This window comes from Eumetopias jubatus, unplaced genomic scaffold, assembly GCF_037043125.1.
Source record: "Eumetopias jubatus isolate StellerSeaLion01/CBP00866 unplaced genomic scaffold, mEumJub1_p1.0 scaffold_1, whole genome shotgun sequence".
NCBI lineage: Eukaryota > Metazoa > Chordata > Mammalia > Carnivora > Otariidae > Eumetopias > Eumetopias jubatus.
This window is the reverse complement of record NW_028274807.1, coordinates 127,596,542-127,623,547: the sequence shown is the minus strand read 5'-3', so window position 1 is coordinate 127,623,547 and position 27,006 is coordinate 127,596,542. Positions and strand designations below refer to the sequence as shown.

The window sequence follows — 27,006 nt, the reverse complement described above, 5'->3', positions numbered from 1 at the left end:
CATGTTGAAGCCAACTATGAAAGCTAGATTTTTTTTTCGTTTAAATTTCTGTTTTGCTAAAACCAGTTTGAGTTGGTTTCTGTTGTGTGCAACAAAAAGACATCCAACCAGGGCCACTGCCAGCTCACACACACGGATGTAAAAATTAGCCCTGAGGGCTTCGTGCTGAGCAGATCAATAGCACACCTGTGCACATCGGAAAAAGTCTCCCTTTCCTCTAGGCACATGGAGTCCAAATTAACTCAGCTGGTGGAGTGTGGGCCAGATTTCAGCCACTTCTCACCCTCTCAGCTGAGCAGCTTTGCATTCTGTTCTAGCTGCATATATTCATGTGGCAGTTCTGTGCCTGGTTAATATACAAAAATTTGGAACTTATTAACTCAATTTAATCTCTTAGTGACAAAGGCTTTGGTTGGTTGTGTTAGGACATGTGACTCACCAAGGAAGACACAGGCAATTAGGGCATAACCAATGCACCAGTTACCAATTCACACAGTAAGTGCTCAATAAATGACTGAACCTTATCATTATAAAGAGATTAGACCCCTTGGATATTGACAGCAACCTCGATTGAATATTAGAAATAGAAAAGGCTCTCTGTCTAGTGGCTGGTTTAGGACCCCTGGCCAAAGATAAAGGTGAGCATCTAGAATCTGCCAGAATGGGCCAGCAGAGCAGATCATCTTAAGAACTGGGTGGTATGGGGGCACCTGGGTGGCTCAGTCGATTAAGCATCCAACTCTTGATTTTGGTTCAGGTCATGATCTCGGGGTCATGAGGTCGAGCCCTGAGTCAGGATCCACGCTGAGCATGGAGTCTGCTTAAGTGTCTCTCTCTCTCTCTCTCTCCCTTTCTCTCTCTCTGCCCTTCCTATCTTCCCTCCCCATGCTTGCATGCTCTCTCTCTAAAAAAAAAAAAAAAAAAAAAAAATGGGTGGTATGTGGAAAGAAGCTTTCCCCAAAGACTGACTCTGTGGTTATAAAACATGCCCTCAAATTTTTGAAACTCCTCCCTTCAGAAAGTAAAGCCTAATTCCCCTCCCCTTGAATGTGAACCACTCTTGGTGATTTGTTTCTAACAAATAAAATGTAACAGAAATGACAGCTTATGACTCAGGGACTCAATCTTAAAAAGGATGCCTGACTCTCTCTTGGAGACTGGGGCAGCACTGAGCCCGAATGTTGGGCTACTAATGGGCCAATCCTCCTGCAGGGGCCAAAACCTGGTAGAAATATCAGCTTCGCCACTCCGCCAGGCTTCCTTCTGCAACAGGCGTGGGTCACGCTCTCGCTCGCTCTCTTTCTGCTGCCATCTTGGTTCCGCGTTCCCCTCACAAAATGCCTGGTGAAGCCACAGAAACCGTCCCTGCTACAGAGCAGGAGTTGCCACAGCCCCAGACTGAGACAGGGTCTGGAACAGAATCTGACAGTGATGAACCAGTACCAGAGCTTGAGGAACAGGATTCCACACAGGCAACCACACAACAGGCCCAGCTGGCAGCAGCTGCTGAAATTGATGAAGAATCAGTCAGTAAAGCAAAACAGAGCCGGAGTGAAAAGAAGGCACGGAAGGCTATGTCCAAACTGGGTCTTTGACAGTTTACAGGGGCTACAAGAGTCACTATCCGGAAATCTAAGAATATCCTCTTTGTCATCACAAAACCAGATGTCTACAAGAGCCCAGCTTCAGATACCTACATAGTTTTTGGGGAAGCCAAGATCGAGGATTTATCTCAGCAAGCACAACTAGCAGCTGCTGAGAAATTCAAAGTTCAAGGTGAAGCTGTCTCAAACATTCAAGAAAACACACAGACTCCAACTGTACAAAAGGAGAGTGAAGAAGAAGAGGTTGATGAAACCAGTGTAGAGGTTAAGGACATAGAATTGGTCATGTCACAAGCAAATGTGTCAAGAGCAAAGGCAGTCCGGGCCCTGAAGAACAACAGTAATGATATTGTAAATGCTATTATGGAATTAACAATGTAACCATCTGAAAACGAGGACTTTTTTTGGTGTTTCAAAAGAATAACTGCAGCTTGGTTTGAAATTTGTACTGTTTCTATCATTAATAAAGTTATGGCTTCCTGTTGGATGAAAAAAAAAAAAAGAAATATCAGCTTCCTCATCAGACTCCAGGGAGACTGAGGACACTAAACTGCACCAGGAGGAGTTGTCTGGAGCTGCCAGACACAGGGACAAAGGGAGGGATTGAAATCACACCCAATGGCAGACCTAAGGTCTTAGTATAGTGCACAAGACAAGAGATGAAAATCAGAGCTGGAAAGGCGTGTGTAATTGCAACCGAACACACAGTAACATTTCAGGGTGAAGGCTTGAAGAGGAGGAACATGAATCTGGCAGAGCCCCCTGGGCTGGCCATGGGAGGAGGGGCTAGACAAGCCAAGGTAGAGGCTTAGAGTAGACTGGGGATTTTCTAAACCTGGATGCACAAGAGTAGCATTCTAAAACATAAATTACCAGGGCCCTTGGGTGGCTCAGTCAGTTAGGCATCTGCCTTCGGCTCAGGTCATGATCCCAGGGTCCTGGGATCGAGCCCAACATCAGACTCCCTGCTCAGATGGGAGTCTGCCTCTCCCTCTGCCTGCTGCTCCCCCTGCTTGTGCTCTCTCACTCTCTCTGACAAATAAATAAAATCTTAAAAATAAATAAAACATAAATTACCGAGCCCCACCTCCAGAAATTCTTATTCTAATGTCCCAGGAGGAAACTGACAATCTGCACTTCTAACTAGTTCCCGAGGCGTTGCTGATGTTCCTGGTGTACTTTGAGAAGAGGCTATGCCAGGCAGAAGGGTTGGAATTCTGCAGGGTTTTGAGTCCAACTCTGACGCAGCAGGAAGAGCATGTAGAGGAGATACCTTTGAGCAGACAGCCATTCGTGTTCCCTGAATCTAATTAGATATCTGCTTGTCCCACTGCTACGTCCCCTGGAAAATTTCTTAAGCCCCACACTCTGCTCTGTGCTACTCCTCTCACCACTGAAAATGCAATCACTGTGAAGTAATTGCTATCATTTACTGAGCAGCCACTGTGGATTCATTGGCAGCATACAATTCGGACATCAAACTTAGTAAGGGGAACACTCTTATTACCTCCAATGTACAAACGAAAACCCAGAACTGACAAAGTTTGGTTAACTGGCCCCAAATCATTCAGGGGGTTGGAATAAAACTTTAGCAGTCATCCTAACTGTCTAACAGTGAGAGAGGTCTGTCCCTTAGGAAGCAGGAACCCCAAATTGTCCCACAGTAAAACAAAATCCATCAGGCAGCAAAGTACCACATAATGAGCTTTTGCAGTCATTATTTTTCAAAGAGAAATGAGACAAGATGGTACCTTGTTTAATGAAAGCTTGGAGGCAATTCATTTCCTTAAAAGCAGAACATAATCGAGATGCTTTTGATATTTCTCTAAGAAGCCCTGCTACAGGGCAACCTTCAAAAAACATCAAATAGAAGTCAGGGGAAATCTCTATGTTGGCTATTCCTTTCCTATCACGTGCACAAATGACTGATCTATAGCTTATTTATTTGCAACTCTGACCCCCAGAGACAAAGCCTATCTGGCTCTGTTTGGTGCTGGGTTCCCTACAGCTGGATAGGAAAGTTGGAAGCAGAAATGTCCAACATATTCTTTCTACGGTCCATATGATAAATACCATGCAGCATTTAAACTCTTCTATTTCAGATAAGTTTTAGAATATTGAACATCAGGTACAGGTTATTTTGTTAAATGAAAAGGATCAGGTTATAACAATCTTTTAAATTATGTTGTAGGCTGATGTCTTGGCTTGGGTTCCCATAGCAGCAGACTCTGCGTCCAGAATCCAAATTCAAGGAGCTTCTTCGGGAGGTGACCACAAGATAACACTGATGGAGGAGAGCGGAAGTGAGACAGGAAAAGGGAAGCAGCCAATGAGGTTTGCTCTGTCATACAAGTTAACGCTGTGGGCAGCCCCACCTAACACTGTTGGGAACTCTGGAGCCAAGGTGGATGGCATCTTGGCTAAGTTCATCCATGGGGGAGGGGTTAAGGAATCTGAGTTATTTAAACAGCAACCTCTGTCCGTTGTTCTTTGAAGGCTGCTCCCCGGGGCAGATATAGATAGAGACTCTGGCTGCCAAAACAGGGGGAACAAAACAAAAAAACAAAAAAACTCAGGGGAAGAGATGCAGATCCTGGCAGTTGGAACCTGGCAGGGATGATACCTTGTTTAATGAGAGCTTGGACGCAATTCCTTTCTATTGTGTGGTGGTAAAGGCTGAGAGAGAACTGGAAAGAGTATCCTGACTGTCTGTGGTCTCTGGATACCCCAGAGCCTAGAGCTCGAGGCAAAAGCTTGGGTGTCACTAGTTTTTCACCAAGTGTGATCCCTGGGAGGAGAGGGGTAAAAGAGAGTGAGGCAGAGAAAGAGTAAGTTAGTGCAAAGGGGCATTTCCAAGCTGGCTGTCACTTGTTAACAAGTGCACTTGATTGCTCGAGCTCGTAAAGCTGTCTCTCCAAAGGGTGTATGAACTACTGCATCACAGGACAGTCTGTGCTGAGGAAGCGAGGAGAAGACTTAGCCCTCAGCCTCTGTATCTTGTTGGTGAAAGGTTTTCCCCATGATGCATTAACTCCTGAACACCTCCAGATTCTGCATGTGGGGGTACCAAGGGGGTCTCATGGCCTCTTATAACTCAAAAGCAAGAGGGAAGCCAAGAGTAGGAGGTGAGAGGCATCCAGCAGGGACAGGAGAGGGACTGCTGGGTGGACCTGAGTGACGTTGATAGAGTCCATACCTCCTCAGCTACTGCAGTGGCAGCCAGGGGAAAAAAGCTGGCCAAGGGCCTCAGAAACAGGAACGGACAAGAGGATCTGAGATGTTGCTTAGATATGCCTGATACATTTTTGTTATGTTTACGTATACTTACGTAAAACATGCACCCACGTGTACAAACACCATCACATTTAACAGACAATAGTTAACAAAAGATGGTAGTAAAGATCCAACCAAATTTAATTCCCTCCTACATTCTTTGATATATGCTTAAGGTTTTATACAATAAAGGTATTTTGACTTTATAATGGGTAAATGTCATGTGGACAATTTTAGAAAGGGAGGCAGAGTAGTAACCATTTCTTTTTCAAAGTAAAACAAAGCTGCAAAAAAATTAGTGTTCTGTGTTTTACTTGATGGGCATGAAGTTGTCTTCTTCAACAAAAGTTTGAATCTTTTAAGAGATTGCTTAGAAAGCATCAATAAGTCATTTTTTTCAATGTGAGAGGTATAATTCTTGCCTTATACTAAAATCAGTTTCCAAATAATTTAAGAATATACCTTGTTTATGTATCTTGCTTCATTTACTCATTCACTCAATTAGCCAATAGTCATTATTCATCAAATACTTTCTGAGCCCTGACAATGGACAAGGTACTTACCAGTCACTGGTGATAACAATAAGAATCAAAAAGAATTGCTACCAGCTAGGGGCCCACACTGGAGTAGGCAAGATCAGTTATGGCAGTAAAAGTTAATACTCACTAACATCCAAACGCTTTCTTAACTTTTTCCAGTCTCCATTGCAATGAAGTGGGGGCCATGTGACTAGTTCTGTCCCATGAACTCTGAGCTGAGGTGTGGTGCGTCTTGCCCGGACTAAGGCAGCAGGCGTGCGATTCCTCCAACTCTCACTACCCCTGGAGTGATGACCCTGGAGGCCACATTTTGCTTGATGACCTAGCTACAAGAGGGTGAAGGACCACCAGACCTGCTCCAGATCTTGCATGGATAAGATATAAATCTTCCTTGTGTTAAGCTCTTGAGATTTCAGAGTTATCACCACACTGTTGCCAAGGTTAGCCTAATACATAGACATATAAACAGTTATGTTGTACCACGTACTAGCATAAACAAGAGGTAAATTCAATGCACTATGAAACAAAGGAAAGATGAATTAACCAAGCTGGAGCTGCCACTTACGCTTGCAATACTAAGTCATAACACCCACGTGGAGGAACAGCTTTCCCCCTGGCCCCGACTGAGTGCAGACCCTTTTCTTTTTCTAGGATCCACAAAAAAAAAAAAAAAAAAACTGACAATCTTCTGGGTTATTGTTATCTAGTAGATATACCAAAGAAGCCCATCCAAATACACTGACACCAAAATCCAAAGAGACCCACCAAGTGATGTGCTTCATTCTGTGAGGTATCTCACTTTAGAAGGCATATCCTGATAAGCCTCAGCCATTGTACTTTTAAATTTTTACAATGCAGCGGACTCCTAAATTTTTGCAGGGCTTTTCTTCTACCCCTACTAAGAGAGGACAACAAGGGCACATGACCTTTGTGATATTTTTCCCCAAAATCCATAACCTCAGTCTAATCATGAGAAAACACCAGACAAACCCAAAATGAGGGGCATTCTACAAAATATCTGACCAGGACTTTTCAAAAGTGTTAAGATTATAAAAACAAACAAAAAAAACAACACAAGGAAAGACTGAGCATCTGTCAGAGACTGAAGGAAACTAAGGAGCCATTATAACTCAAGGCAATATGGTATCTTGAATTGAATCCTGGAACAGAGAAAAAGATGTTAGTGGAAAAATTGGTGACATCTGAATGTCGTCTAAGGTTTGGTTAATAGTGTTTCATCAATGTTTATTGCATAGTTTTGATTAATGTGCCGTGGTTATGCAAGATATTAACATTAGGGGAAGCTGAGCAAAGGGTATACGGGACCTCTCTATATTATCTTTACAACTCTTTTGTAAATCCAAACTAGTAAATGGGTAAAAGTTTGGAGAAAGGAAGCTAGAAAGGGTCTGGTTAATAAGATTGAACATACAGAAAGGAAAAATAAAGGTATCTGTGAGAAAGTCCACGTATGCGTGCGTGTATGTTTTGTCTGTTGGTGAGTCTGTGTGATGCTGTGTGGGTCCGGGTGTGTGTATGTGGTTGGGGGACATCTGGTGTGTGGGGTGTGTGTATATATGTCTCTGGGTGGGTGACTGTGTTTATGTGTGTATATGTTGGAAGAGGGGTGAATTCATATGCACAAGGCTCTACTGTGGGGAATTAACAAGCTAAGGGACTTACATGAGAGTGAGCACAGCCTTAAATTTTGAGCCCCTAGGCACCTTGCTTGCCTCACCCTAAACCCAGTGTTTTAAAAAGGCTGTCAAGAAGAGCAAAAGATCACAGAGGGGGCACCTGGATTTGAACCAGGGACCTCTTGATCTGCAGTCAAATGCTCTACCACTGAGCTATACCCCCTGATGGCAACAGGCTTCACATAGACACTTATTTCCCTTCTATGAGTTACATCATACTTCATAAATACCTTTTACAGCTGAGATTCTTCTTGGATTTAAACTCATCCTCAATTCCCTTTCAGCCACACACCAGCTCCTACTTTTCCCAGAACATGTATGTTCATCCTCTTCCCAGCACCTAAAGCTCAGTGTAATTCTCAGTATAATCTTCCAGTTTTTAAAATACACTACCAACTGCCCAGGAATCTCTGGGCACATCTACAGAGGTTCTCCCCCGCACCCTCACACCGATGAATGTTTAAGTACTGGGTCACCGACGAGTATTGGACGGGGAGGGCACCTTAACCGCGTATCCAGAAACTTCAGAGGTTCAGGTATGACTCTGAAATGATAGGCAAATGTCGTGTGTGTGCACGTATCGGATAGTGTGTATGTTTTCATCAGATTTTCAAAGGGGACTCCATCCAGGATGAACTGTCCCGGTTTACAGTCGAACAACAACAAGGTATTCCAAAGTCCAAAGTTCACCTCTAATACCTCTGAATCCTATTGCCTTCAGCTCCCGTCTGAGGATTTTTAATCTTGTGTATCTCTGAGACTGAGAAGAAAGGTCGAGAGAATCTCTGCCGTTGCAACAAATCCTCCCTGAAGAGGCCTGTCGCCTCCACGAAGCCGAGGAGCCAAAAGCAGCTGAAGCCTCAGCTCACCAGCTCTCGGGGGGTCCCAGATGCCCGTTCGCAGCCGCTCCCCTCTGAGGCCTTACAAAAACCTCAGCTTTCATACCCAGTGTGCCCCAAAACAAACGTGCCACCTGCCTGCCCAAACCTGCACCTCTTCCTCATTTTGCTTTGTCGTCATAATAACAGCTCATATTTACCGGACATTTGCTATGTGCCAGCCATTGTAGTAAAGGTTCCACCCATAACTTCCCAGGGGATCATTACAAAGATGCTATAAAATAGGTATTAATATCAGCATATGGATTTTGCACGTAGGGAAACTGAAGCACAGAGTGGTCACACAGCCAGGAGGTGCTGAGGCCGGGATTCCGGTGTAGGCTTGGGGCTCAGCGCCAGGCCTGCCTCCCTAACCATATGATCAGCCGCCTCCCCATCTGGGTTGGTGACACCACCGTGTACTCCATCATTTGGTCAGAACACTGACAACCGTGGGCTTCTCTCAGCTTCTCTTCTCCAGCTCCAGTTAATCGCTGGGTATTGCTCATTTTAGCTCTGACGTCACTTAGGTCCATCCCCACCCCCACACTGGCAATGTCACCACCCCCTAAATGGCCTCCTCCCAGCCTCCACTGCTCACAGCCGCCCCCCTTCCTGCTCCCAGAGCACCCTGCTTAAAATGGAGTCTATCTGGGTCACGGCCCTTTAAATGCCTCCCCCAGAAGCTCCAAGTCTCAGCACAATAGGCGGGCTTGTTTTCATGTGGATCTCTATCTGCCTCTTCAACTTCATCTTCTGACACTCCCAAATCTTGTTGTGTTCTCCAGCTGCCTCCACCTGCATCCATCTGGTCCCAGCCTTGGCCCAGGCAGCCTAGTCCGGCTGCAGCTCAGCTGCCACGCCCCACACCCCTTCCTCCACTCCACGCTCTGTCCTGGGAGATATTATTCGTCTTTGAAACTTGTTGCCATCAGCAACCCAAGGAAGCCTCCCTTACCCTTCCCTCCCCTAGAGGGACAGCATCACTGCCTCCTCTGCATACCTGACATTGGCACAGCTCCCTGCAAGTCCCATCCCTCTGATGGTGCACTTTGCAGCCCTGCTTCCTGGTGGAGAGCACACTGAGACCAGGGCCGTGCCCTAGTCACCTTGGGGTTCCCGCTTGGCACAGTCCTGCCTCATAGTCAGCATTCTGTGTGTTGTTCAAGCCCCTCTAAAGACACAGCATGGCCTGGGCTGTGGGCAGGGGTTAGACTCAGACTCGGGCCTGACCTCTGGCCCACACCTGGGTCCTGAGTGAAGGCACCTGTGGTGGGAGTGCGGGGCTACAGGAAAGGAATGGGGGGTGGAAAGGCAATAGAAATTCCTCGAGCTTTAGAGCAGGAAAAGAGTGCAGCTCCCTAAACTTCGGGCCCTTTCATGCTCACCCCTAGCAGTGTTTTATGAATGAAGACTTACTTTCCCCAGGGCACTGCACAGTGTGAGCACGGTCACTAAGTCGCTGGGTTGACCCTGCAGCCCAAAGATTCTAAAAGTGGACGGACAGTCCTGGCACCTTGGGAGCATTACTAAGCGGAATTTTGTCACAAAACTTTTACCACTAGAACAGTACAAGTAGCATCAGGAAGTCATTGAGGACATGTGCTCTGAGTCCAAATCCTAAACCTTCTCTTTGTAGATTTTTGACCATTAGCCAATTACTGGGTGTCTCCAAGTCTGTCTGTCTCCTCGTGTAAAATGAAGATACTGATGGCATGGTATGTATCTTGTAGAATCTGGGAGGGAAATGGAGGAGATAATTGATGCAAAGAATTCAGACTGGTGCCTGGCATATGCACAAAGGACATTAGTTATTATTCAGCCACGAGTTACGGAAAATAATAGAGCCAAAATCAATCCATATCCTTCTGAAGCAAAATTTGAGTGTACAGGGGGCACCTGGATTTGAACCAGGGACCTCTTGATCTGCAGTCAAATGCTCTACCCCTGAGCTATACCCCCAGTGATATAAGCTTGTTTTTATAGTCTATCTCTCTCTCAACACTCTGGTTCTGAAACCTCCAGTGACTCAGGGGAGCTATAATTAGAGAGAACGCTGCCTTGAAGGCGTCTGGGCATTACAAGCCTTAGAAGAAGTTTATTATGAAAAAACGACAGGACTCCTGAAAACTAAGCTCTTGGAGCCCAGAAACTCTTCTTAGACTTCCCAATACCCAGAGCCTGTCTGCCCACCCCATCTCACATAAAGTGAATCTCAGTGCCAGGTAAAAATCATCAGGGTTTCCACAAATGGCAACATCAACATAATGCCGATGACTGGATTCCTGTCACACTTCCTTTATAGCTGGGGCTCCTAGCAACTGAGATTCTTATTCCTCTTCATGACTTCACAGAACTGAGCTCATAACTGCCCTCAGTAGATATTTGTTACATTAAATTGATTCTGGAAAAAAAATATGTATAAATAATGATTGGTGTGAAATAGCTTTTCCAAGCCAGGACTGTAAGATGATTTTAATCTTACAAAAACAGATGGTCAGCGAATTACATTCTTATGTAACATAACTTGCCTGGAGGGGCGCCTGGGTGGCTCAGTTGGTTAAGCGTCTGCCTTCGGCTTAGGTCATGATCCTGGGGTCCTGGGATCGAGCCCTGCATCGGGCTCCCTGCTCAGCGGTGAACCTGCTTCTCCCTCTCCCTCTGGCTGCCGCTCTGCTTACTTGTGCTCTCTCTAACTCTGTTAAATAAATAAATAAATAAATAATCTTAAAAAAAAAAAACACATAACTTGCCTGGAACTTGGAATATTGTCAACTCCGAAAGTTCATTGGATGAAGAGAAACAAGGCTCCAAACAGGAGCCTTTAATCAATTAAGTCAATTATTTTTCCCAGTCCTACTTACCACCAAAGATTCCTTTTTAGCTTCCAAACACAGCCACAATTAAAGCCACCTATGTTTCATGGCTTTATATAAAGACATCTCTCACCCCAACAAACAGTTCAGGTCCTTCTTATGGAAATCTTGCATGTTTAAACCTATTGAGAAGTCTGTCTTCTGCTGATTTCCCAGACCACATACATTTTTCAGGTCTTTTTAAAGCATCCTAAGCGTGGGCTTGTCACTTTGTGTCAGGGCTGTGGTTGGTTGGGAGTCAGGAGAGGGGAGAAACTCCATTCCGTTCTTTTTCTCCTCTGCCTTAGGCTGGATTTGAGAGCCCCTGAAGAGACTAACAGTACATGCTTTTCTCATTGTTCTTTTCTCACCTGGAACATCAGTGGAATTGAGATTTTAGCCGCAACAGATATAGTGTGTGCTTCATATCTAAGAACCAGCACTGGACGGGATTTGGAGATCATTTATTCCAACCACTTCTTTTGCAGACCAAGAAACACAGATGGAGGGAAACTGAAGACCCTTGTTTAAAGTCACAGACATATCTGGGTGGCTCAGTTGGTTAGGCGTCCGACTCTCCATTTCAGCTCAGGTCATGATCTCAGGGTCCTGGGATCAAACCCTGCATTGGGCTCCACCCTCAGCAAGGAGTCTGCTTGAGATTCTCTCTCTCTCTCTCCTTCTGCCCCTCCCCCAGCACGTGCACTCTCTCTCTCTCTCTCTCTCTCTCTCTTTCTCTCTCTCTTAAATAAATGGATGACTCTTTAAAAAAATAAATAATAAATAAATAAATAAATAAAGTCACAGACATATCAAAGCAGGATCAGAACCAAGGTTCTACCTACTACCAGCTCCTTGGAGACCCCCTGTGCCAGGAAAAATGTGTGACTCTGGGATAAATATCAAACTTACTGTCAACTGAGAAAAGGAGGGGAAACTGAAAAAAGAACAAAGGCCTTTATTTGGGGTGTCAGAATTGCAATTTGGGATGTACAGATTCCGGATGGAGTAGTCAGAAAAGGGTCCCGCTCCTGTGGGGAAAGCACAGGATTTTTGTGGGAAAGAAGAAAGGAGAAGAGAAAAAAACTGCTCATTTGGTGCTGACTGGTTGAGCTGCTTCTATCTTATTGATTACTTTATTGGTGTTATCAAACAAAACTGTCTCTCATATGTACCAGCCAACTTCATTGTCCTCATATGATCCAAATGCCAGTAGCTCTGTCTAAATTTTATGAGCATCTACTTGTGAACCAATTGCCACTTCTAGCCCAGCTCAAGAGTTCATTAGTTGGAAAGGAAAATGGAGCTTCAAATAGTCTCTAATGTCCAGAAATGTTATCCAATTCCACATTACATATGAGTACACTAAACATCCTGATTTGCGGTGCATTCTCCTGGTTTCAGCACTGAAGGTCCTGTGTCCCATGAACTCCCCCAGAAAACTGGGTTGGGTTTCATTGGTTACCCTACATATTATCTTATTTTTTTCTCATCCACAATATTTCCCAAACAGAATCATTCATTTTCCCCTATCACAAGGTCTACCATACCAGTATTTATACTTACTATTTGTCTTGAAATCAAGCTACTGGTTTTTTTTTCACCTCATCCTAAGCAAAAATATCCTTGAAATCATGCCAGTTGTATTTCCTTCTACTACACATCAAAATAAATACAAAACTATTGAAATATGTTAAAGTTGTATTAAACACATGCTGTACTTATAATTTGCCATGCAGGGTTCTAAGCACTTTACAAATATTAATTCACTTAATCCTTAAAACAACCCAGTGAGAGAGGAATTGTTATCACCTTTACAATGAGGAAATTGAGGCACAGTGAAGTTAAATACCTTACCCAAGGTCACACAGCTGGTAAATATGTCCATGTGTTCCCAAAGTCATCTTGGAAACCCTCAGAGGGTACCCACAGTGTGATGGTTTTAGAGTGCCTAGACATCTGGCCAAACATTATTCTTGGTGTGTCTGTACAAGTCTGTGTAAGATTAACATTTGAATCAGAGATCAAATAAAGCAGATGGATTCTCCCTTTTTAGATGGGCTTCATCCAATCCACTAAAGGGCTGAATAGAAGAAAAAGTAATAGGGACTTCCTCCTGCCTGACTTCTTTGAGCTAGGCAATTAGTCTTTTCCTGCCTTCAGAATCAAATAGAAATATCAGCTCCTGGGGCTTGAGTCTGCTGTCTTTCCGCCTAGTACTCACACCATCCGGTCCTAGGTCTTTGGACTCAGACTGGAACTACTCATCCGCTCTTTTGGGTCTTCTGCTTGGTGACTGCTTGGTGACTGCAGATCTTGGGACTTTCCAGCCTCCATAATAAATCTATTCATATATCTGTTGGTTCCGTTTCTCAAGAGAACCCTTAATACACACAGCAAGCTCTGGGAAGAATGGTTGGGCCTGCTCTGGCCTTGAGGATACTGTCCACATTTGTTGAGATTTCTTATACCTCAGGAGGCACAGACCACCCCCGCCTGCCCTACCTACAAGCTAGGAGATCAGAAATGATGGTTGAACTGGCCTGCTATTGTATTCCTAACTTCTCTTCCCTTTATCATCATGTCACACATGTGAACTGGGTCTCATTATCAAACATAAGTAAAAGTTAATATGTGTTTTAATTATAAGGTATACAAGCCAAATGATCTAATCTGAGCTCCAAAGCCCATCACTCAAAGATTTACATCAGGGCTACAGAAGAGGAGGAGATGACAGCACAAGACATCTGGCAGAAATGTCAGGAAAACTGTGGCAGTTATTCAAAATATGCTCGACCACAGAGTTTTGGAAATTGGGTCTTCCTGATATTTCCAGATTCCACAGGACTCTTTCATAATGGGAATGAATTAGAATTTAAGTTTCAGTAATCAGAAGTCTCTTTCTCCTTATATTAAGGATTTCTCCCCTTATATTCCTTCTTAGTTGAATTCTTTTTCACTTTTTCATCCTCAGGGTTCTTGACTCGAAAATGGGGATGTTGCCCTTAGAAGATCTCCTTAATCTTTTCCAATCCCAACAATGTATGACTCACAAATTAAAAATTAACTTCTAGTGGGGAGACTAGGTCAAAAGCAAAATGATGGCCCAAAAATGACAGAAAAAAGTGATTAAAAAGAAAGGGAATATGTTACTGTGGGCACAAGATTTACCATCAGCCTTACTACCTAATTTTTCCTCATTTTATTCCACAAAAGATTTTTTTTCTTATAAATACCTATGCTCTAGGAAAAGATGCTCAACATCACTAATCACAAGAGAAATGCAAACCAAAACCACAATGAGATACCTTACATCCCTTACGATGGCTACTATCAAAAAAGCAGAGAATAACAAGTGTTAGTGAGGTTAAAGAGAAATTGGAATCCTTGTGCACTGTTAGCATAAATGGTGCAGCCACTATGGAAAGCAGTATGGTGTTTCTTCAAAAAATTAAAAATAGAACTACCATGTGATCCAGCAATACTACTTCTCATACATATTCCAAAAGAATTCAAAGAAGAATATCGAAGAGATATTTGCACACCCGGGTTCACTGTAGCATTATTCACAATAGCCAAGATGTGGAAGCAACCCAACTGTCCATCACCATATGAATGGATAAAGGAAATGTGGTATAAATATACAATGGAATATTAATCAGCCTTGAAAAAGAAGGAAATCCTACCATTTGTGACAAGATGGATCGGCCTGGAGGAGTTTATGCTAAGTGAGATAAGCCAGACACAGAATGACAAAACAATGCATGATCCCACTTTATGAGGAATGTACAATAGCCAAACTCATAGAACTAGAGAGTACATAGAACAGTGGTTACCAGAATCTGAGTGGAGGGGGAAATGGGGAAATGCCAGTTAAGAGGATACAAAGTTTCAGTGAAGCTAGATGAATAAGTTCTGGAGATCTACAGTACAACATATGGCCAACAGTTGACAATATTTTATTGTATACTTAAAAGTTTGCTAAGTGCTCTTATGTAAAGTGCTCTTATCACAGAAGAAAAAATCTTTTAAGATATATAGATAAATAGATGATAGATAGACAGATAGATAGATAGAAATTTAGAAATAAAGGGGGTGAGAGGAAACTTGGAGGTGAGGTGATGGATATTTAAAGCCTTGAATGTGGCGATAGTTTCATGAGTCTGTACTTATTTCCAAATTCAACAAGTTGTTGTATACATTACACATGTATACTTTTTTTATGTCAATCATACCTCAATAAAGTGGTTTAGGAAAAGAAAGAAAAAAAATACTTGTCAAGGGCTGGAGGAAGAAAGGAATTAATGTTTACTGGGTATAGAGTTTCAGTTTTGCAAGATAGGGAAGTTTTAGAGATCTATTGCACAATAATATGAACATACTTAACATTAATGAACTGTACCCTTAGAATGATTAGAATGGTAAATTTAATGTTATGTGTTTTCTCACACCAAAAAAAAGCCTATGCCCTAATATTACAAAGAACTTGAGTAATGAAAGAAGCCACCTCAAAAAACCAAACACATGCCTACTGTAGAAACGGCAGGCAATGTAAGCTTTTATATCACTTGATGGGAAGCTACTCCACGACCTCCAACTTAGTGAACAGATTTTGCCTGATTCACAGACCAAGACAAATTCTTCCTCTAACTCAACAGCAAACCCAAATGCCTCTGTCTGCTCCCAGCAGGGCCTACCACCGCCTGGCATTCTTTATTCCCCAGATGGTCACCGCATCATTTATTTTAGCCCCTTTTCATTACCCAGTTAACCAAAAAGCAAAATAAAGCTAATATTAGAACCTATTCTTCTGTTCTTGGAAAAGCAGCCTCTGGATTTAGCCCCACAGTCAAACCCACAAATCCACCTGTCCTGTGCCCAGGTTGTCTACTCTATCCATACCCTGTCTAGGGAAGTCATTCAATTTGTGTTAAGCCTTCAGCCAGGTGAAAGAAAGTTGGGGGCTGGTACATGTTAGTTTTACTAAAATTGTGGGGTGAGGGGGTGTCCCAGTCAAAGGGCACCCACATGGGTTGTCATGGGGAAGATTGGCCAAATGATATTTTTAGTAATTGCTTTGCAGTTGACATCTCCAGAGGCTTCAAGGGAAAACCATGTGCTCTGCTATAGCCCTGAGGTCACAGCAAGGTCTGTTTTTTACCTTAAAACTCATTCTCAAAATCACGGTCTCCTCCCCTTCTCTCCTCCCTTCTTCCTTTCTCTCTCGCAAAGCAATCTAGATTCAATCTCCCAGGGTTCAATTTATTCTCTAGATGAAACAATGGCCCTTTTACAAGATCCATTCAAGCTACTCACATTGCAGTGTTTCAGTGCAGAAGTTAAAATTTCATGTACAGATGTGCCTCATTTATGGGCAAGTTTGTTCCTTACAAGTTACTATGTGACAACCATAGTCCTGTGTCCTTCTATGAATGCCTTTGCTAATTTGTTTCATGAAATATTGTCTTGCTGGCGTATATTGCCCCTCTCTAAGTTTTCCTAAAAATTTTCCAAAAATAGCCAACATGTCAGTGATCTCTTTGACACCAGCCTTAGCAATATTTTTCTAGATATGTCTCCTCAGGCAAGGGAAACAAAAGCAAAAGTAAACTATTGAGACTACACCAAAATAGTTTTGCACAGCGAAGGAAACCATAAAAATAAAAAATACAAAATGACAATCTACTGAATGAGAGAAGATATTTGTAAATGATATATCCAATAAGGGGTTAATATCTCGAATATATAAAGAATTTATACAAGTCAACACGCCCCCCAAAAAAACCCCAAATAATCTGATTTTAAAACGGGTGGAGGACCTGAACAGACATTTCCCCAAAGAAGACATCCAGATGGCCAACAATCAAAACTACAATGATATATCACCTCACACCTGCCAGAATGGCTAGAATCAAAAAGACAAGAAATAACAAGTGTTATTGAGAATGTGGAGAAAAAGGAACCCTCGTGAATTGTTGGTGGGAATGCAAACTGGTGCAGCCATTGTGGAAAACAGTACGGAGCTTCCTCAAAAAATTAGAAATGCCATACTATCAATAATTCCACTACTGGGGGTAACTGGGTGGCTCAGTTAAGTGTTCGACTCTTGGTTTTGGCTCAGGTCATGATCTCATGGGTGGAAGTATCCAGCCTGGAGTGGGACTCTGTTCCCAGCAGGGAGTCAGCTTGAAGATTCTCTCCCTCTGCCCCTCCACCCACTTGCTCAGGCTCTCTCTCTCTAAAATAAATAAATAAATAAATAAATAAATAAATAAATAAATAAATAAATAAATAAATATTTAAATATTAATAATAATAATTCCACTCCTGGGTATTTACACAAAGAAAACAAAAACACTATTTTGAAAAGATATATGCACACCTATGTTTACTGCAGCTTTATTTATGATAGCCAAGATATGGAAGCAGCCCAAGTGTCCATCGATAGAGGAATGGATAAAGAAGATGTGATATATATATATATAGTGAAATATTACTCAGCCATAAAAAGAATTAGATCCTGTCATTTGTGACAACATGGATGAACCTAAAGAGTATTATGTTAAGTGAAATAAGTCAGACAGAAAAAGACAAATATTATGATTTCACTTATATGTGGAATCTAAAAAACAAAACAAATGGGGGCCCCTGGGTGGCTCAGTCGTTGGGCGTCTGCCTTCGGCTCAGGTCATGATCCCAGGGTCCTGGGATCGAGCCCCGCATCGGGCTCCCTGCTCTGCGGGAGGCCTGCTTCTCCCTCTCCCACTCCCCCTGCTTGTGTTCCCTCTCTCACTGTGTGTCTCTCTCTCTGTCAAATAAATAAATAAATCTTTAAAAAAATATATTTAAAAAAATAAAAAACAAAACAAATGAACACACAAAAAAAGCAGGAACAGACTCATTAAGAAGAGGCCAGAGGGAACAGTGTAAAAGGATGGGCAAAATGGGTGAAGGGGAAAGGAGACACGGGCTTCCAGTTATTGGAATGAATACGTCATGGGGATCAAAGCCACAGCATAGGGAATACAGTCAATGATATCATAATAGCACTGTATGGTGACAGATGGCAGCTACACTTGTGGTAAGCTCAGCATAACATGTAGAGTTGTCGAGTCACTATGTTATACACCTAAAACTAATGTAACATCTTGTGTCAACTATACCTCAATAAAAAAAAAATTTTAATAAAATAAAAATAGCCAACCTGCCAATTGTTTGGATAGCACACTGAATATATGGTTATTGGGGGGATAAAGAGAATAATTTAATTCATAGATGTGGTGGCTTGAATGAAAGCAACTGAGTTAAGCTGGAACTACATCTCCCAGAATTCCTTTCTCTGCATGGTTCTGGGCTAGGGTTGCACCCACAAGAGAGTGTGCAGGAGATAGAAGGTGGAGGGAAATGTTTACACTGAGATAGAGGGAGCTAGAACAGGTGCTGTTGTGGTTCACTCATATGCACTGATTTCTGGGCCCACATTGTTGGCTTTGGGCAGTCCCAGGTCCACAGTTCTATCCACTTCCTGCTGGACCTCCTCCTTAGCTTCTCTGAATCCTCGTAAGAGCAGCTCTGGGGTGAAATGTGCCAGGAGCTCACCCACATCATTGAAGTTGGAGGTTTGGAGACGTTGAGAGACTGATGGGGGTTCCAGTTTGTCATTTCTCTCCCCCACTTCATGTCCATCTTCCCTCTCGTCATGACTGCTGGCCTCATTGACCACAGGCCCAGCACCAGACCCAGGGCACCAGACTTATGTATATTGCTCAATCAGCTCCCACAACTGAATAAGGTCTCACCTCTATACTAAATCCTTTATATCACATATATGGTTCTGATTCAATCCTAATTACTGGAGGAAATAAGTCAGCAAACGACACACGGAAGCTGAAATTCTTTGGTCTGACCAAATCGTTCTTTATACTGGCATTCTCCCATTGGATGGCCAAAGAGAAAGTAGCATGGAGACTTCAATCTGTCATTTTCTCTGGAATCTCACTGTAAGCAGCACCCAGAATAACTTCTGGCCTCCCTTGAGATCTCCCTTCCTAGTCGTACACTTACCCTTACCTGTTCGTGTCTGTTTAGAGTCACTTTATATCTGAAATCAGCCCTGTGTATATCAAATCATAATTTCTTGCAGCAAATATACAGGGTTTTTTTTTTCCTTTCTCATTAAGCTTTACAGAGCAGTCACTGAAAACTTCAGATCTAAGAATCTCTCCTTCATGGTATGGAGGAGGACCCTGGCTAGCCATCAACTCCAGCTCTGTTCAATCAGATCTTTGGGCAAGCCCCTGAATCTCTTTGGATCCTCCAACCTTTATCTGCAGAGAGAAAGACCTGGAATTGATCTCTCAAGACCCCTCCAACTTCAAACATTCCATTCAAAATACATCTTCTAAATAACACTCCATATACACTAAGATAAGCTTCATCTTTAAAGGAGCTGGAAGTAAATATTCCCAGAAACAAATATTTAGACTTTTGTACATTTTCACAGATATATCAGACCATAGACACAGCATATTTCAGAATGAAACTCAGAGTAAATTTAATATTCAATCACTGTAACTAAATTAATTCTAGTTTTTAGCATATTTATTCACATGGTTTTTAGCATACTTATTCACATGGTTTTTACTTTATTTTGCTAGTCTTGTTTTTCAAATGTAACTGCCTCAACCCTATTTGGAAGTGTGTGAAATATAAACTGTAAGGAAATAATTAAAATATTCCAGTAGCTCTGAAGGAAAACTACTATAGGTTAAAACTCCTTGATTATGTCCCCTGGGAACAGCAAGTTAATGCATTATTTAAGATTGCTGGGAAGAATACAGTTCTCAAAGGGCCTTGATTGACTTCTGGGAAGTGAATAAAAAAAACAAGCATAAAGTTTTTTCTGACTTGACCCACTTCACATGGATTGAAAGAGCTTTAGTCGTTGTCTTTTAGGAAAACTGCCTCGTCTACCTGGGTCCTCCAAGCTCCCTGCACTAACGCATACCTAGACCCAGGTCCCCACTTTGTGTAAGGGACATCAGACACTAACTTCTGTCTAGTCCTCCCACCCCAAGGACAGAGAGCTATAGATCTCACTTTATCACCAGAGTCTGCCCACTGATGGTCAGGTCCCTGCTCCAGAACCAAAGCCAGGGGCCAGAGCTCTGCCCGCTATGGACGGGTGGCCCAGGTACTTGGCCGCCTCCCTTCCCAAACCTCCTGGCGTTGCCTATGAGTCCATTTCTTATAACCAAGGAAAGGTAACTTTGGGCAAAACTAAGAGCCCAGAAGGCAGAGTCAAGACGCATAGAAAATCATGACAGTAGCCCTGAACCCTAACAGGGAATTCGTCACATGCGCCTTGCTAGATTCTAGAATTGCTGCAGACCAGGGGCTGTTGTGTGCCTCCTGTTTCCCCTCTTTTTTGAATGGGAGTGTCTGTTGTGTATATCCTGGGCCTGTCCCAACATAGGGGGACACCTGATCAATCTCTTCAGTTCATAGGTCTTCAGACTGAGAAGGATGGTACACAAGAAGGATTTGAGGAGCCACACCCAAGGGGGCCTCGTTTGCACTTGCACCTTGAGGTTGAGCTTGATTTCATAATGGGATGAGACTTTTGTAGGGACTTGGGAGGAGTGAATGTATTTTTGCACGCGGGAAGAATGTAAACATTTGTGGTCAGGGGATAGATTGTGCTTTAAAACATGACCCCAAAATTCTTCATCACTTCTCCCCTTAAAAAGTAGTCCCTGCCCCTTGATTCTGACCAGGCGCTCGGGACTTCTACAACCCACAAAGGATGGCAGAAGCAATGTTGTAGGCCTTCTGAGACTAGGTCAGAAAGGGACATGCAGCTTCCGCCTGTTTTTCTTGGGATTCGTGCTCTTGAATCCCAGCTACCATGCTGGGAAGAAGCCCAAGCTGCCATCGGGAAAGATCATGTGCAGGGATTCAGGCCAACAGCCCCAGCTAAAGTCCAACAGCAAGACATGTGAGTGAACAAGTCTTTAGATCATTCTAGTCCTAGCTGGCAAGTCATCCCGACTTCAGGTCTTCCCAGCTAAGGCCCCAGATGATGCAAGGCAGAGACAAACCATCTCCATCGTGCCCTTTCTAAATTCCCAACACACAGAATTCATAAGTGTAATAAACGGCTGTTGTATTGCACATTAACTTTGGGATGGTTTATCACGTAGCAATTTGTAAGTGGAACTACCTGCCTGTATTCCCTGTCATTGCTACAGCTGTTGGGCCATTCTACCACTCTATGCCTCAACCAAGACTGGAGACTACAAAGCCCTTGGGTCCTGTTTCTTTTCTACCTCACGGACTAGCCCCGGCCACCATCACCGGGGTATATGAGGCTCAGATCCAGACCCCGTCCTTCCCTCACCTGCTCTGATTTGCAGGGTCACTGCCTTATGGATGAAACCCAAGATAGTACAAACATAATGGTGAGCAACATGATTATGACTAGGCAGTAAATAAGGAAAATGAAATCAAAGTAGAATAGTTGAATTTGGCGATATGGTCTGGCGAGCAAAGCCCGACATGTCTGAATGTTTTGTTTGTTCTTATCTGTCCTGGCACATCCATCTAGAATATTGCCTTACATCTCCAGTTTCCCGTTGGTCTAGGACAAGGACCAATGATTAGTGATTGATAAGTTTCTGGCAAATCTCCAGCTTCACTTGGCAGAGCTCCAAGCCAGGTACCAATCCTCAGACCCCTGTCTAGGCAAGCCAGGCTGCCCAGTGAAGGAGATGCCCAGTCAGGGAGAGAGTGCAGCCAGCGGCACTTTCCCACACAGTCAAATCTCCTGCTCAGCACCTACCCCTCCTCCTACACACAGTTTCCTTTGGGTCTGAGATCCTGAGGCTTCAAGGAAGTGAGACGTTCTCCTTCTCCCAAAATGGCATCTGGCACACAGCCCCAGTGTCTCTGTTCCCTGCCTCATTCTGCCAGCCAATGTCATCAGCTTTCCTCTTACTGACAAGCCATGTGTTACGCATAGACTACAGGGGTCCCCCAAATAATGACAGCAATGCCAACAAGAAGGCCTGCCACAGGGGAGAGGGCCACAGGATTCAGTGAAATAACCACCAGATTCACTAGATTGGCGGCGGATAAGGGATGTGGCAGCAACTCTTCTTTACTGGCCTGAGATCTTGGATGCCATATCCTAGAACCAAGTGACAAGGCATCTGTGGAGGGCAATGCAGCAACCCAGGCAGTGGGTGGTGAAGATTAGGAACAAAAAATGGAAATTGACAGATGGCAGATCCTGCAGCCAAGAACGGATTCTTCAGTTTGACATGGTTGGCATACAGATTTTAAATGGAACTTGGTAGAGATCAGGTTTTTTTACCAGACCAAGCAAGCCCTTGGCTCCTGTAAGGTCTCAAGTTTTCTTTGCTTTCACTAGTGTTTCTTTACTTTCCAGGAACTTCAGAAGAAGGTTGGTAAGTGGGGGGAGAAAGGCAGTGGCAGATCAAGGAGAATTTAAGTCCTAGATCTAAACCTCGAAATCCTGAAATATTTCAGTTATAAAAAGATGTCCCAATTTCAGAAACCAGTTCTGTAAACAGTTTTCAGAAGTCAGGAGACTTGTAGAGATTTGGCTGACAAAATTTTCATTTGCCTCTTCCATATTTCATAGTGCCACTCTCTATGGTTTTCGGTCTCCAAAATCCTAAATTAACATGGACATCTGCTTCTAACAAATATAGTCAGAGCTGTCCTGCCACCACCAGTTTGCAATCATAAAACCAAAGAAAGAAAAAGAAGTGAAAAAGAACAACTTGGCGCCGCTTCCAGGAGCCAGGATCTTTCCCAGCTCGCCTCCTCCTTCAGTACCCCCTCCCACCACATCTCAATCTAATGTCAGAACTCAACTGCCAAATGCACAGAATAGCAAACATCAGCCCTGACTATTTTTCGGCAATCATTCAAAAATCACCAATCACCAAAAATCATCAGACTAGAAAATAAAAACAATGAAAACTTTGTAAATACATACTATATTCAAGGATTGGGTACACCCCCAACTGTGTCAGCCACAATATCCTTGTAATGAGGGGACTCTAACCCCTAGGCATGGGGGCATCTGCCTCATGGCCTGATGGCCATTAGGTCTCCCTGACTTGGCTTCCACTCCAGGCCAGCACTGTCCATTGGACACGTAATGGAGACCTCAAATGTGAGCTACATATATTATTTTTTTATTATTGAAGTATAGTTGACATATAATGTTATGTTAGTTTCAGGTGTACAACATAGTGACTCGACAATTCCATACATTACTTAGTGCTCGCCACAGTAAGTGTAGTTACCATCCATCACCATCCAACATTATTACAATGTTATTGACTACGTTCTATACTCTACTTTTCATCTCCATGACTTATTGGTTTTGGAGCTGAAAGTTTGTACCTCTTAATCCCCTTCACCTGTTTCACCCATCTCCCCAACCCTCTCCCCCTGGCAACCACCATTCTGTTCTCTATATTTATAAGTCTGTTTCTGCTTTTCTTGTTTGCTTATATATTTTATTTTTTAGATTTCACATATAAATGAAATTATATTTGTCTTTCTCTGACAAATTTCAATTAGCATAATACCCTCTAGGTGCATCCATGTTGTTGCAAATGGCAAAATTTTATTCTTTTTATGGCTGAGTAATATTTCCACTGTCTATACATTCCACATCTTCTTTATCCATTCATCTATGGATGGACACTTGGGTTGCTTCCATGTCTTGTCTATTATAAACAATGCTGCAATAAATATAGACGTGCATATATCTTTTCAAATTAGAGTTTTCATTTTCTTTGGATAAATACCCAGTAGTGAAAATGCTGGATCACATAGTATTTCTATCTTTAATTTTTTGAGGAAACTCCATACGGCTTTCTACAGTGGTTGTACAATTTTACATTCCCTCCAAGTGTCGGTGAGGACATGGAGAAAAGCAGACCCTCACACACCATGGCCGGAAATGTAAATTGGTACATATATAATTTTTAATTTTCTAGTAGCTACATTTAAAAGTAAAAATAAACAGGTGAAATTAATTTTCAAAATACATTTTAACCTAATATTTTAAATTATTATCATTTCAAAAGTAATCGATATGTAAAAAATTATTGAGACTATAAAATATAAAAATGTTATATTCCTTTTTCATACTTAGCCTTCAAAATTGGGTATACACTGTTCAAACAATCCCCAGTTCAGGTCCTCAATAGCAATCGATATGTGGCTAGCGGCTATCTTATTACACAGCACAGCTGTGTACAAATAGCCTGTCCTTATTTTTATGACTAAATATGTTCTTTTCTAAAAGAAAGTACCTCTCCTGGATTAGGCAACCAAAGTGGGAATCCCTGTTCCCTGCAAGTAAGCTTGCCAGATAAAACTCAAGACATCTAGTTAAATTCGAATTTCACATAAACAACAAATAGATTTTTTAGTATAAGTGTGCTGCAAATATTGCATGGGACATACTTATACTAAAATAACTATTCATTGTTTATCTGAAATTCAAATTTAACTGGACTTCCTATATTTTTATTTAGTAATCTAGCAACCCTACCTGAAAGGCATTAGTAGAATTGAGTCTTCAGCTAAAAGAAAGTACATAGGTGGTGGGTGAACACGGCTTTCTCCCAACAGGACCACTATTAAGGTAATGAGGGGGAGATATGTCATGAGATAGTCAGGAGGGATAGGAAGGGCCAAGGCGTATTCTACCTTGGTCTGGAATAGACAGGGGTGTGTACCGGCAATTCCACCAAAAGAAAGAAGTGGGAAATGGAGGGAGAGGGAGAAAATACGGCAAGTGAGTGAGACAGCAGAAAATGATGGTGCACCAGGAAATCAGAGCAGGGCTGTTGGAAGAGCCACTGTGTTCAAGGTGAGAACCACCATTATTAAGGGTGAGAAATAAAGGCATCAGCCAGAAATGTACACAGGCTGAGGAGCAGATGGTGCTGACTCTCTGGAGCCTACACCTCTCCACACCGTTTTCTTCCTCCCTTTTCATGAATTTTATAAAGGTATCTGTACATCTCATACGAATATACATTTTGCAAGACCTTGATCTTAATGTCAAATCTACAGCTTTCCAATCTGCTATGGATTTTCTTTGCTAATAGAATTTTCTTCTATTTTTATTTCATGTTCTAAGAGCTCTGACAGTTGGTGAGGAAAGAAAAGCATTGAGTTTGTTCAATTTATTGGCTATTCCTTTGTGTGCTCCAAGTGAGAGGGAGTAAAACATGACTCCCAAATTCTTAACATTCCCCAAAATTCTAAAACAGTAACCCAATTAAAGCCAAGAAGTTGGGGTGGGGGTGTTTTTCAGGTTGGCTAAGTGTTGAGCACCTTAAGGCTCAGAGATGAGATCCTGAGTGTCTGAGTCAGTGATCAGAGGTGAGGGCTCGAGAATTTGCATTTCTAACCATTTCCCGGATGTTGCTAATACTGTTGGTCCATGGCCCACACTTTGAGAACCAATGCCTTAGATAATGCGAGAGTTTCTGTGGGGGTATAAATAGCAACCATTGAGACTTTTTGTTTTGTTCTATAGTCATTGTCTCCTGAAACTGGAAACCCCAAGAATGGTGTGGTCCTGTGGGGCCAGTGATCTCAGTTGTTGCTGTGGATCATAAGTTGTGTGATGTGGGTTTTCATATCACAAGTCAGATGGTTTATTTGGAGCTCTGGAAGTTGGAGGAGAAAGTGTCTCAAACGTGACCTTTTGAGAACAGGTATCCCAAGCCCGAGTCTTCCCACTCCCTTGTCATTTCTGCTCCTCCCCACTCCATCATCCACTACACTTCCTTCTAATCAGCACTGTTGTTCTAGGCTGTCTTAGTCTGTCCTCAGGCTCCAACCAACCCTAGCCTGGGTCACAGGAGGGTTAGCTTCCCTAATCTATCGTCCCCAAATCCTCCAGTCTATCATCACCCAAAAAGTCCACTCCCGGATATAGAAAACCTTTCATACTCTTTTTCTTGAGCGTGGTGGTGAGAAGACCCACTTAGTAGCATGAGTTCAGTTTCCTGGGCTGACTACATAGTTACTTCCTGTCCAGAGAAAAGAGCCTCACACATATCAGTTCCAGGCAAATGAGGAAGATGGAACTCTACCTAAAGGTAGTAACAGTGAGACTTAGTGAGATTTTTAGCACTCACAAAAGGTATTTCCATTTTCTAACCTCTCCTGAGGTTATACCTTTATCTCCATCAGCCCATCCACATTCTTCCAGCAGGCTGCTGGGAGGCCGAACTGTTCTCGAGTCCTCTTCCAGAATTTTGTCCTCTTAGAAACCTCTCCAAGACTTCCTGATTATCCAGGTCACACCTGAATTTGTCATCCACCCAATAAGGAATAAACACTATTCATTTAAGAACTTAATAACTAAAGTAAATGGAGTTATAAGGGATGTACACGATCAAACATAAAGAAGCCACAGAGATTCAAAACACCTCATTACATTCTCCTCACCTTTGTCTCTGTTCCGTTCCAAGAAGCCCAGGTACCCCTCTCGGCTCTCTTTTATCCCCAAGGATGCAGAACATTAAACCACACTCGTCTAGAAGAGCTGCTCTCCCTTGAAGATCCCCTGATGGAGAGCCCTTCATTTGGCCAGAAAGGAAGTTTAGGGAAAATCAATAATGGTGAACTAGCAGGACATTGAGCTGCCTCCTTATCTCAAATGGGAAACATTGCTCAGGGGAACTTGGAAAGAATCTTTGAGAACTGTTGGAGAGGCAGCATACTGGCTACAAAGATTTTGATTTCCACTCAGTCTCTACTTAGCATTTTGCCTAGAGCTGTTGGCTAGACAAGCCCTACCCTTGTGCCCAATTATAGAACTAAGCAAATTATCGCTAATAAATGTATGCTGTAAATTAAATAAATCTTAAAGTGCAAGCGATTACTTCCCTCTTAGTAGTCTTAGTGAGGTCAGCCCATTTCCACATGTAATAACTAATTTCTGGAATCCATTTGCGATGTGCTTTAGATGCAAATTTCTCAGGATGTTGGAAATCAAAACTAATAATCACTTTGCATATTCTTTTTACTCTTTTTGAGTAAAGGGGGGCATGATCAGAAATCTTCCAGTAGCCTGACCATTTGATTTTTCT

The 27,006-nt window shown here is 42.7% G+C and overlaps 2 non-coding genes and 1 pseudogene across 2 annotated transcripts; 1 reads left to right on the top strand and 2 right to left on the bottom strand.

The window, feature by feature from the left end:
• Positions 1-1,259: 1,259 nt before the first annotated feature.
• On the top strand, positions 1,260-2,098 carry LOC114205661 (nascent polypeptide-associated complex subunit alpha pseudogene; annotated as a pseudogene).
• A 5,106-nt stretch (positions 2,099-7,204) lies between these two features.
• On the bottom strand, positions 7,205-7,276 carry TRNAC-GCA (transfer RNA cysteine (anticodon GCA)). Its single transcript has one exon. It is a non-coding gene; the product is annotated as a tRNA-Cys (tRNA).
• Positions 7,277-9,881: 2,605 nt separating this feature from the next.
• On the bottom strand, positions 9,882-9,953 carry TRNAC-GCA (transfer RNA cysteine (anticodon GCA)). The gene has a single exon. It is a non-coding gene; the product is annotated as a tRNA-Cys (tRNA).
• Between the last annotated feature and the right edge of the window lie 17,053 nt (positions 9,954-27,006).